This window comes from Fukomys damarensis, unplaced genomic scaffold, assembly GCF_012274545.1.
Source record: "Fukomys damarensis isolate Sample0158 unplaced genomic scaffold, DMR_v1.0_HiC HiC_scaffold_12, whole genome shotgun sequence".
NCBI classification, from domain to species: Eukaryota; Metazoa; Chordata; class Mammalia; order Rodentia; family Bathyergidae; genus Fukomys; species Fukomys damarensis.
This window is the reverse complement of record NW_022900924.1, coordinates 11,324,819-11,336,643: the sequence shown is the minus strand read 5'-3', so window position 1 is coordinate 11,336,643 and position 11,825 is coordinate 11,324,819. Positions and strand designations below refer to the sequence as shown.

At 42.8% G+C, this 11,825-nt stretch overlaps 1 protein-coding gene and 1 pseudogene across 1 annotated transcript in view; one reads left to right on the top strand and one right to left on the bottom strand.

The window, feature by feature from the left end:
* Srrm4 (serine/arginine repetitive matrix 4) overlaps window positions 1-11,825 on the top strand; it is a 607,431-nt gene that overhangs the window by 55,841 nt on the left and 539,765 nt on the right. The window lies entirely within an intron of this gene.
* Window positions 8,814-11,299, bottom strand: LOC104848325 (annotated as a pseudogene).

Genomic DNA, 11,825 nt, shown 5'->3' with positions numbered 1-11,825 from the left:
TTTTTTTTTTTTTTTTTTTTTTTTTTTTTTTTTTTTGGTACCAGTGAATTGAACTCGGGTCCTTGTGCTTGCCAAGCAGGCAGCCAACCACTGAGCCAAATCCCTGGCCCCTCTCTTCTGCTATTTTTAAATCAGGTTGACCTTGCTCAATTCCTTGTCCCAAACAGTGCCAGCACTTCAGCCAGAGACTCCAGCATGCATAAGTTTGTTTTTTCTTGAAGACCATGATGACACCAGCCTGAATATATCGGTCAACCAAACAAACTCACAGAGCCAATTAGTTATATTGATGAGCAATGTTTATGAGTTCCTACAGATCGATTTGTAAATATTATAAATTGGAACAATTTCTAAATAATGCCCTGTGACTAATGGCTCTGGTTGTAGTGCATTTTACCACTTTGTTGAGTACCTAATTTTCCTCAGCCTCACTGAATGTTTTTGTGACCCCCACAAACACCATGGTGACTCAGATTACAAACAGCTTCAAAGTCAAAGAGTCAGAACTTCTAGCTTCAGTACCAGGCATCCTGGTATTTATCTTCAGAAGCTAACTAATGGCTTAGGTGAGTTTTGTTTTTGTTTTTTATTTGTTTGGTAGTGAAGATCTGTCCTCGACTGTTTTAAGAAATGCCAGGTACTCTGGCTTCTACCTGTGGCTTTTAGAAGCCAGTCCATTCATTCACTTAATAAACATTTATTGAGCACTCTCTGTGTGCTCAGCTCTGTTGCATACTGGAAATGTAGTGATGTATTGGTCAGGATATGTGAGGTTGTGCTGCAGTAATACGTTGACTGAAACCCCAGAAGCTTGACAAAGTTTTATTCTTCCTCATACATGCTACACGTCCTGTGTGGATCAACAGAGGGCGTCCCGCCATATAATCACTCAGGGACCCAGGCTGCCCCAACATTGTCTAACGCTGCCATAGGGAATTGGTAACTAGGGAGTTACCATGCCAGCTTTTCAATGCTTCAGCTTAGAAGTGACATGTATGAGCCCACGAGAGAGAATTAGTGACATGGCCCCAATTAACTGCTGTCCTTGGAGAGCTTGCATTATAGTGTGTATTATAAAAGTCAGAGATCAAATTATTGCTCTCTAGTGTGAATAAACTATAATAGTACATAAGATTCTAATGAGATAACTGACATTGTGAAATGGGAAGAAAAGGTCTAAAGGTGTAGGGAAAGCAGGAAGGGTAGGGGAAAGGTAATAAGGGAAAAGAAAGGAATGTGAGAAAATGAAAAGATGGAAATAAAGTGTTTGTAAATGGGGAGGGGAGGAGAGGGTGAAGGGAGGGCAGGGACAAGGGGAAAAAATGAGAACCAAAACCTGTCATGTAAAGGTACAAGATCCCAATAAGGAATGTAACTACTGTATATCTAAAATGTACCAATAAACTCAATTTTAAAAAAGTAAAAAAAATTATTGCATAAATAATTATTTAGTAATTGGGATGATGGCTACAAAGAGAACTTGGGGTCTTATGAGATATAAAACAAAGGACCCAGTGCCTTCTAGGCATTCTGGGATATCTTCTCTTGGGAAGGATTATTTCAGGAGAGACATGACAGATATACAGAAACTAGGCAGGTAAAGAAAGACACCTCGTATCACAAAGATAGCTCACATCAGGCTTTACTTTCAAAGAATTTACATTGCAGCTTGAGAGATAAGAAATGTACAATAATAATAATTCCAGTTAGTGATGCAGCCTCTTTGAGCATGTGTTGTGCTAAGAACTTTCTGTGCATTATCTCATTTAATCTGATCTCTCAACAGATGTAGAAGTATATTGTCCAGCAAGTGCCTGGTTAGGACTTGAATTTATGTGGGCACCTGGATTTCATGCCCTTGATTAACATGTGCTACTCCTGCTGGAGTGATTGCCCAGTGACTGACCAGCATAACTCAGGGACTCGGTAGTCATCAGCTATAAGAGAATGACACTTTCTTTTAGGTTGATCTTCCTCTCTTTTGGTGAATCAGAATCTCCCTGGCCCCAAGTTCGTCATTAAAATGAGAGCATTTGGCTGATTAGAGCTTTTTGGAAAAGTTGTAATGTAGTGGAATCTTTTTTTAAAAAGATACAACCTAATATGTAAAGTAGATAGAAGTGCTTAGTGGCCTTGGGAGGATTCTTAAATGTCACCATCCTTTTTAGCAGTACCTGGGGGTTGTCTGGTGAGCCTGGCATATGGTGAATTCTCAAATACTGAACCAGCTAAAATGACTTTAAGGCCTCAAATATGCCAGGTCTTACCTGTATAATGACTGGCTATGGCTATTGGATGTTAAAGATGGTCTCCTTTCTTAGCTCTTGTGGTAGGTAGAACGATGCCCTGCCCCCAAGAGGTCCACATTGTAACCCTTGAAACTTGTGCATATCTTACCTTACATGGCAAAAGGGACTTTGTCGATAAGACAAAATTAAGGATCTTGAGCTGGGAGGATTATAATAGATGATCTGGATAGGCCCATTGTAATCTCAAGGGTCCTCATGGGAGGGCTAGGTGAGAAGATGTGGAGAGTGAGGGAGGGAGTGCGGGGGGAAGAGGACTCTGCTGGTTGAGAAGACGGCGAAGAGATGGAAGGCGGTCACTAGAGAAGGAATGTGGGAAGTCTGTAGAAGATGGAAGAGGCAAGAAAATAGATTCTTCCCAGCATCTCCAGAAGGAACATAGCTCTGCTGATACTTTGATTTTAGCCCTGTATGATTCATTTTGGATGCATGACCTCCAGAAATGTAGAACTGGAAGATAATAAATTTGAGGTTTATTTCCAGCAGTGGAGATTGAGTCCAGGACCTCTCATATGCTAGGCAAGTGCTCTACCACTGTGGTATACCCCAGTCTCAAATTTGAGGACTTTTTTAAAGCCACAGAGTTTGTAGTAATTTGTTATACCAGCAAGAAGAAATTCAGACATCTCTCTGGAACAAGAATCTACTGACACTACAAGTTGCCAATGTCCCTGTCTAATGACTAGACCATCAAGGTAGCAACTCCTCATGGAGGGACACCATGTGTCAGCCACTGTGTGTCACTGTTTCCTTTATCTCATTTGACAATGTAGACAGCCCTGTGGGTAGAGACTGTTGTGTTCACGTAGTGACAATTAGGGAACTAGTCCCTAAAGGTTACTTCACCAGCTCAAGTTTACACAGGTAGAATGTGTGCGGTAGATAAGGGCTTTGGAGAAAGTCCAAATGTGTATGCTGTTTTACCTTTAGAAGAGACCACAGGCAGAGTGAGGTGGAAAGTCATCCTGACCTTAAGCTCACAAATGGCTTCTTTTGCAAAGTTAGTCTCCAAATTCACCTTTGCTGGTTTGGGACGTCTGTGTCTTTATGGGTGTATGGGCATGTGTGGAAGGAGAGGGGAGTTTTGCACCATGTTTAATTTCATCTGGGTGGCTTGTTCATTGGAAGTGCAATTTTCTTCCCTGAAAATAGAGACAAACTTCCCCACTGCTTCTTAAATTTCTTCTGGGACAATTAAATTGCCTGTTTGATGTGCATGGTTCTCCATTTGAAAGGAGACCAAGGGAAAAGAGCGACTGCTCCTCGCTAGAACATAGAACCAGGCTTATTAGGAAACACAGCAGACAGTTCTGGCTCTTGCAAGTATGGGGTCCTGCTTTGTGAATGTTCATGGGGTTTGGAAAATCATCAATTGAATGAACAAATATAATCAAAATACACTGAAATCAAAAGTCACCATGCCTTTTTCTAAGGTACTTTGTTTATTTGTTTGGGTAAGTGGAGCTTATGATCATTTTTAATATTTATTAATTACAAAATCACAGATGCTCATTTTGGAAATGTTGGAAAAATACATAAAAAATACTAAGAAGGGCAGTCACTTGAAATTCCACTGGCCAGACCAAATTAATGGTCAGTGTTTTAGGGTGTCTCTCTTTTATGACTTGTACCTTGATGAGATCATTCAATTTGGGGTGATGTTTTGCCATTTAATCTTATATCATGATATCTCCCAGTATCATAAAAAACAATTTAAAGTCAGAGGCAGACAGTACAGTGATGAAAAGATTTGTCTACCATAGGTAGACAAATTGGAACTCTGGCCACATCATTTCCAGCTGTGTGACCACAGGTAATCACCTAATCAGTGGTCCTGATTCATACTCTGAGACCAAAATCTATCCCATACTATGTGTGGCCCCAGGGACATTCGGTAATGTCTGAAGATATTTTTGGTTGTCATAACTGGGGTGAGTGGAGTAGCATCTCATGTTTACGGGCAGAAATGGTGCCAAATACCCTACAGTTCACAGGTCATCCCTCCCATCCCTACCACAAGGAGTTACCTTGTGCCAAGTGTTAGAAGTCCAAGGTTAACTTGGCTTGGCTTCTCTGAGCTTCAGTTTCCCCACTGTTGTTAAATGGTAATGATTATTACCACCATAATTTTCATGTAAGGGGTAAATAACATCCCCTTTAATATTCTTGGCAGAGTATGCTTGGCAGATCCTTCTATTTCCAGGGGTGCACATGTTCTCTTTTCTTTGCAATCTCTCCCTCTACCTTCTAGTATTGGGGATTGATCCCAGGGCTTTGCACTGAGCTACATTCATAGCCCCTTAAAACAATTTTTTTTGAAACAGGATCTCACTAAGTTGCTAATTTTCCAAGACTGGATTCCAACATGTGATCCTCTTGCTTCAGCCTCTCAGAGTACTCAGATTATAGGTGTGTGCCACTGTGCCTGGATCCATTACTTTCTTGAGTGGAGTTGTCTGTCTACTGATGATTCAACATAGCTTTCAGCCTTGCTCTATGTTGCCTGATACTTTATTGTAGAAGGAGGGGGAGAGAGAGGGGAGAGGGGGAGAGAGGAGAGAGAGAGAGAGATTTGATTTTTTTTGAGTCATGTGTCCTTCCTTGATCCAATCAGTTATGGAAGGTAGTATCATGTGAATCAATATGGCTGCCTAGACCTGTTCTCCAAATCAGGGGCTTGTCCTCAGACTGGGGATGTGCTCACCTACTACACCCTACCCTTAAGAGAGTTAAGCATTTTTAAAGAATGCCAGTAAGGCCAACGAAGGACTGCAAAGAGGCATATTGGAGATCTAGGATCAACTAGAGAAAGTCTAAGAATCATTCTTTAGGCAGAATTGTCAAACGTGGAACAGATCTTAGTGATCACCCAGGCCACCTCCCTAGTTGCTGGGGATATGGGTTGAGGTTAGAAAGCTCTTGGTGACAGATCTTAGAATAGAAAGCAGAAGATCTTGCTTCTAAATTTACTACATCATGCTTGTTTCCTTTGTTCCTTGTGGTCTTGCTGACCCCTTTAAAAATATGGGCCCTTGAAGAAATTCCCCTGAGATCAGCATCTTCCTTGTGGGGCTCTGGGAGGACTCCAGCTATTATTCATCAGAAAAATTTGAAATTCCAGGTCTTTCCTTGTCATTCTCCATTTCCCCCTTCTTTTTTTCTCTTCTTCTTCCCATGAACACAGTGTCTTTTTCATGTAACATCAGGGACACATCAGTATTTGCCAATAAGTACAATTGCACAGTATAGGATCTTTTTAATGACCCTATTTTTGGGCGTGTTAGACTGTAATTTATATTACAAATCCCCTTCAGGTGGACATTTAGGTTGTTTCTAGTCTTCTGCTGTTATTTTAAAAGTGCTTTGATGAGCATCCTTGCAGTTAATTCATCATTTGGATACATTTTTAGAAGAGGAATTTAGAAAATCTGATGCTTATGCAGAAGGATGCTTTCTAAAATAAGACGCTAAGCATTGGGTATTCATTACCCAAAGCCAGGAAATTCTTCAGGGTTTGGACATAGCTGTTGGCTGCTGTTTCCACCTTGCTGACCTGCTGTGACTTCATCCCAAGCAGATGTTGCTGCAAAGGTCAGGCTGCTGAGTCCCATCATTAGTCTGCCAGATCTCTGCTACTGGGCCAGAGGGCAGGGGGAGCCAAATCCTTCCCAATAGGCAGGAACCAAAACAGTCATTTCCCAACCTGGGACAATTAATCATACATTGAGAGACCTAGGTTGAGGGAAAATGGTTTATTTACAGCTCAGTACTGCTTTCAGCCCCAGGTATATTTTGCAATTGCCTTTTATCTCCTGGACTCTCTTCTAAACACCATCTGAATCATGAGCAGGAGGTCAAGTGCAACACAGTTGATTTCTCCTGGCTTGAGATGTTCATGGAATAGGTTGAATTTTGCTTTTGTAGCCTTGAGTTTGTTGCTGGGAGGAAAGTGAAAAGACCACAAGAGGTGAACTTTGACATTTTAAACTCATATTCAGGCCATTGGAAACTTTGTCTATCAGCAAGCCTTTAGTAGTTATGTGTCAAGATTTCAAAAGGATAGAAAGATGCTGATAAGTGGAAAAAAGACTTCTCTTGGCTTGATATCACAGAAGAGACTAGTGAAGTTTTCATAGCTCCCCCACCTCAATCAGTCAATCAATCAATCAATCAATTAATCAGTTCAGTATATATTGAGTGTTTCTGAACCAATCACTGTCTAGACACTGAGAATGCACTGGGCTATATTCCAGATAAATTGTACTGTGAAGAAGACTAAAATAGAGACTAACATGCAGCAGGTATATTAGGAAACCGTTGAATCAGTACCTGTTATGGAAAGACAAAAGCAGGACTGGCAAAACGGGACATTGAACTGAAATGCAGTCTCAGTGGGAGCCTCAGTTAACCCTCCAGGGAGTCCATAGTGGATGAGCTTTTAGGATAGTTCCAGTTTGGGGATTAGAGGTTCATGCTAATGAGTTCTTGGGTAGGGGCAGATAACCTGGAATGAAATAACTCTCTTTAGCTGACACAATCCCTGTAGGGTAATGAGTGCCAAAACCAGTATGTTCAGCAGTTGAGGGATATGTCATTCAGTCCCAAGGGAGGACCTAGGTCATGTATCGTCAAGTCCAACACAGCCCTCCTGAGGCTTATAGTATAGGGAGTAGTGAAGGTCTTGGTTCCTCCCAAGGTAGTGCCTGAGAGAAGTACTTGAGTGTGGGTCATTTATTAAGCAGCTGATCCCAGAAAGCAAAACTAGAGAAAGAGGAGAATGAGACAGGGAATGTATTAGCTTTCCTGTCTCTGGGATATGGTACCTGACACCACGACTTAAAGGAGGAGAGATTTAATTTAAGGAGATTCAGTCCATGGTTGGTTGGCTCCAAGACAGAAATATCGTTGTGGAAATGCAAGGTGGAGCAAAGCTACTCACTTCATAATGGCTCAGAAGCACAGCAGGGGAACAGTGGCCAGAGAAGAACGGACAAGGGATTCTATATAATATCCAAGGCTACACCTTCATGACCCACTTAGACACAGCCCGGAGTGTGCTTTTCTAATCTGCTAGGCATTTCCTGGTCCAGTGAAGTTGAAATTATCAGGATTAACAGTCACAAGGAAGGACAAAGAAGTAACAAAGGCTGCATTGTTGAGCAGGTCTACACTGTGGGTGTCCCTCTGCAGAACTTCAGAACTATTCCCCAAAGGGCAGGAGGGGCACTGTGTCTTCACTGACTTCTATACCCCATTGGTAGAGAATTGCCCCTGGGGATCTGAACTCCTCTGTACTTGAACTTGGTTCTTCCTATAGCTTTGGGGAAAGATTTGAAACATAAAACTAGTCAAGAGAATATTTGATGTGAGATGTTGCCAGAGGACATCGGCACTATCTCTACAGTTGAAGTTGAAATCACAGATGAGTCATATGGCAGAGGCCCTCATTTCTTTAAGAAAGGAAGAGTCTTCAACAGAAATAATGAGGAAATTAATCTTCTATATATCTGATCTGTTTTCATCTCTAGTCCTTTACTGAAAACATCTAATTTAAAAAATTACTCCTTTTCTCATAAAATTGACTGATAAAATAACTACCCAATCAGGTAACTGATGTGTATTATACTAAGCTCTCCCCAGGCTTTGTGCTAAGAGCTAACAATGTCCTCCTAAGAGTTCTTCAGTTCCTCCTCTCTTTTTCTCCATTTCTCAAGTCCCCAAATCTTATTTTCTATCTAGATTTTCTTCCCAGGTCCCAGCAGTTGAACTTGACTTCTACTTTGCCTTAAAGACAGTGGTCATCACACCTGAATTTTTTCAGGTGACCTTTGCACCTCAAATATATCTTGACTACCATTTTTTATTTCTATTCTACCACCCTTAGAAGTAGAAGGATTTTTTTCTTTTCTACAAGTGAGCCCATCTTCTTCCTCACATCTCTGGCTTTCAAGACCTTACTCTAAGAATTTTCCCTTCTCTCTGCCATCTTTTTTCCCCCTTCCCAGTATTGGGGATCAAACTCAGGACCTTGCACTTTCAAACTCTAGCATCTTTGATTTCTGCCCTTTTTCAGGTTGTTTCTTTTCTGAGATCTTGTTCATCTACACATACTGTTTTAAAAGAGTCCTTGAAATTCATCTTTTTTGACTATTTTACTTGCATTCTTCTTTTTTCTTCAACAAATATTTTCAGTCCCGTTTTCAGCAACCACCCCACCCTGACTATGTTGATTCACATTCCTATCTGTCCCCACCATCTATTGAATCAGAAGGGTTTTTTTGTTGTTGTTGTTTTAGTTCTGCTATGTTTTTATATTTTAAAATCCTTTCTATTTTGCTTTTATTCAAAGGTTTACTCACAGGCAGTGCTTTAGAGTCAGGCTTTTTACATGAAAGACCAAAACTGAAAAAAAAAAAGGCTTTCAAATTTGACATTGGTGAAAGGATGATCTTCTGAACAATGAATACCCACATCAGTCCTTTGGAGTAAGATGTCTTTCACAAGGGATCAGGACACGAAAGACTGAGAGCATTTAAAATGAGCAATCAAAAACCACGGAGAGTGGGTCCTTTTGTCATTCCCTGGAGCGGGAAGGCCAGCCGTCATTTGGCCCCAGGACAGGACAGCCTGAGACTGTGATTGAGAAATTTGATTCTGAGGTCTCTTCTCCAGCAGTAAATGAATGTATCTCTGCTGAAGCTCCTTTTCTCTCTCGTGCTGTCTTTCTGCACTTCTTCCTGTAGACACTCCAGCTTCTGTGCACTGGCACAGTCTTCTTGTTTCTTGAGTTCTTCCCAGGAGCACAGCCCCAAGTGCACCTGGTCAGTTTGGTCCCACAGGTCATTCAGCTGCTTCTTGAGCCCCAGGGAATGGGATTATAACTTCCCAGCAAGATCTTCATCTTCTTTTCCATCTTCTCAGCCCTCTTGGCTTCTGTTCTCATGTGGGCCCTGTTTGTCTCCAGTGTCTTTGCAAGAGGCTCAGTTCTGTCCTTTGTGCTAGCTAGGTTGGCCCTTGTGTAGCAGCTCTGCCCAGGGAGATACAAAAGTTGGCTGTAGCATTCTTCCCACACCTGGCCATAGGCCTCACTAGAGAGTTCTGCATGGTTCATTTCTTGCGTGACCACTTCCATCTCCTGCACCACAAGGTCCCAGGCCTTTTCTAGCTCTTCTCTGGAGAACACTTCCTAAGGATTTGGTCCCAGGTGGGTGATGTGCTCTGAGTTCCTGGTGGCAGATCGTACAGTTTCTCCTTTCTTATTTCCAGGTGGCTGGTAGGGGTGATATAGAAAGTCACAACGAAGCATGGTGATCATTTCTGTCTTGATGAATTCTTCTGTAAATCTGTTCGAGGTGGTGCCCCACGTGACAATCTTAGAATCGTTTCGTGGACCTCATATGGTCTCAGAAGATCTCTCGGGACAGCTTTGTGCCTTCCTCTTCTTTTCTTCCCCCACTCTCCCGCCCATATGGGCTGCTTTTGCGCCTCTACCTGAGCATCTTTGATGTAAGAGTCAGCCTCTTCACGTTCTTCCACCCCCTCCTCAGCATTTTCAGGTAGTACCATTTCAGAATCTTTCTTTGGAGTGGGAAGGCCCTTCAAGTCTAAATGGCAACATTCAGGTGATTCTCCTGGCATCTGCTTCAGGGGAGGGGTCATGGTAGTCTGCCACCCTGTCCTGGAGTTTGATGTTGAACATCTCTAAGCAGAGTTGTGCCCCTGGTCACAAGTGCTTCAGGGTGTTCTCCTCCCTGGGGAGCCAGCCCTTTTGCTGCCTGTGAAGGAGTCCTGAAATGTGCTAGAGAGAACTCTCTCTTTTCCTGTGTGCAGAACTTGCTTCTATGAAGTTGTGCCTGAGAAGTCACTGTCACACCATGGGGTGTTGAGTCCTCCTTTCAATGGGGTGTCCATGTTGGTAGAGACCCAGAGGTGCTGGGCTTCCTGCAGGAGTCTGTCCTGGGAAGGCAGTGCCCATGGTGTCAGTGATTTTGTATTCACGCAGGAGAGGCTTGGTAGCAGAGTTAGAGATGCCAGACTCCTCAGCAGTCTGCCGGGCCATTCCCTTGCTCAGCCCTCTTTCACCACTCCCTGGGGTTGGGCATCAGAAATCTGAGGAGTGAGATGCACCAGTTTGCTCCTCTTGGCTGTCAACACAGAACACCCCCACTTTGGGGAAGAACTGATGGTAAATCAGATGCCCATTTTTGTTTCAAATGCCATTTGTCCTTTTTTCTCTTTCTTCTTTCTTTTTCACATCTTAGCTCTCCATCAAGGTTCTGCTGTCTTAATTTCTTGAAATCTACATCTAGGGCCTGGTAGTTTTCCTCAGCTGTGTCATAAAAGCCAAGGGCAGGCTTCTTTTCTGATAGGCTTTCAGCATTATACTCTAGTCCTCTCTTCTCTTCCTTGTCTTTAAAGTTTCTATGCCAGCCACTCTCAGTTCTCTTTGTTTCTGGAGGGCAGCAAGATACTGGGCTTTTTCCAGCCTTTTCTCTCTGGCTTTCTGCTTGGCCTTCTTGCCTTGGGCTCTAGCTTCAGACAGCATCTCCAGTTCCTCTTGGCCCATATCGATTGGGTCAGGTCATGCTGGTCTGTTCTCTGGATTTGGATCACTTTCTCCAGGTCAAAGCCTGCCTGGATCATCTGTGCTTTTCTCTTCCATATCTCTCTACACATCTGTGTCCAAGAGAAAGTCATAGCCCTCCAAGCACTGGGCTGATGTTCTTCCAATGAGTAGTGAAATGATTGCCCACTGCATAGCCTCCACTTGGCCAGGCTGATGAGTTTTTCTTCTGCTTCTCTGTACCATCCTGTCTTCTTAATGCTTGGATGCAGCCATTCATACCATCTGGCTTTGCACTGCTTTGCTGATTTCCAGTGCAGCAGTGAGGCAATCTGGGACCACTGATTTGTCCATATTTCATGACCGCTATTTTCAGAGTTTCATTCTCAGTGTTCCTCTACATGCCCCCTTTGATCATCATTCGAGGCATTTTGATGGTAGAGTGACCTGGAAAGTGGCAGAGAAGAGCCAGCAAAAAGTAGTATGGGTGCTGAGGTCCTGGGACACGGAACACCCAGAGCCACTTCCTCCAAGCTCAGCCTTCTGCACTAAAGAGATCTGCGCAGGCACGAAGGGGAGAGAGGGAGGTGTATAGTAAGTCTTGTGAGAGCTCTGGGGTCTAAGGAGAGTAAGAGCCCTCAGTGCCTTGAGGAGATCTGTATCAGAGGTCTGAAGGGTCTATGATGGAAGGCTTAAGAGTCTAGCCACTGAGAGGCTGAAGGATCTTCACTGGAAGCCATACTGTCTGCACTGGGAGGTAGGAGATGACATCCAAGGTGAAGATAGGAGCTTCTTCAAAGGAACAGAAGCCTGAATCAGAAGTTTTTTTTTTTCTTTTTATTGAGTTTATTGGTACAATCTAGGTATACAATACAGTCACATTCATCATTGGGATTCTGTACCTTTACATAATAGGTCTTGATTCTCATTTTTCCCCTTGTCCCTGCCCTCCCTTC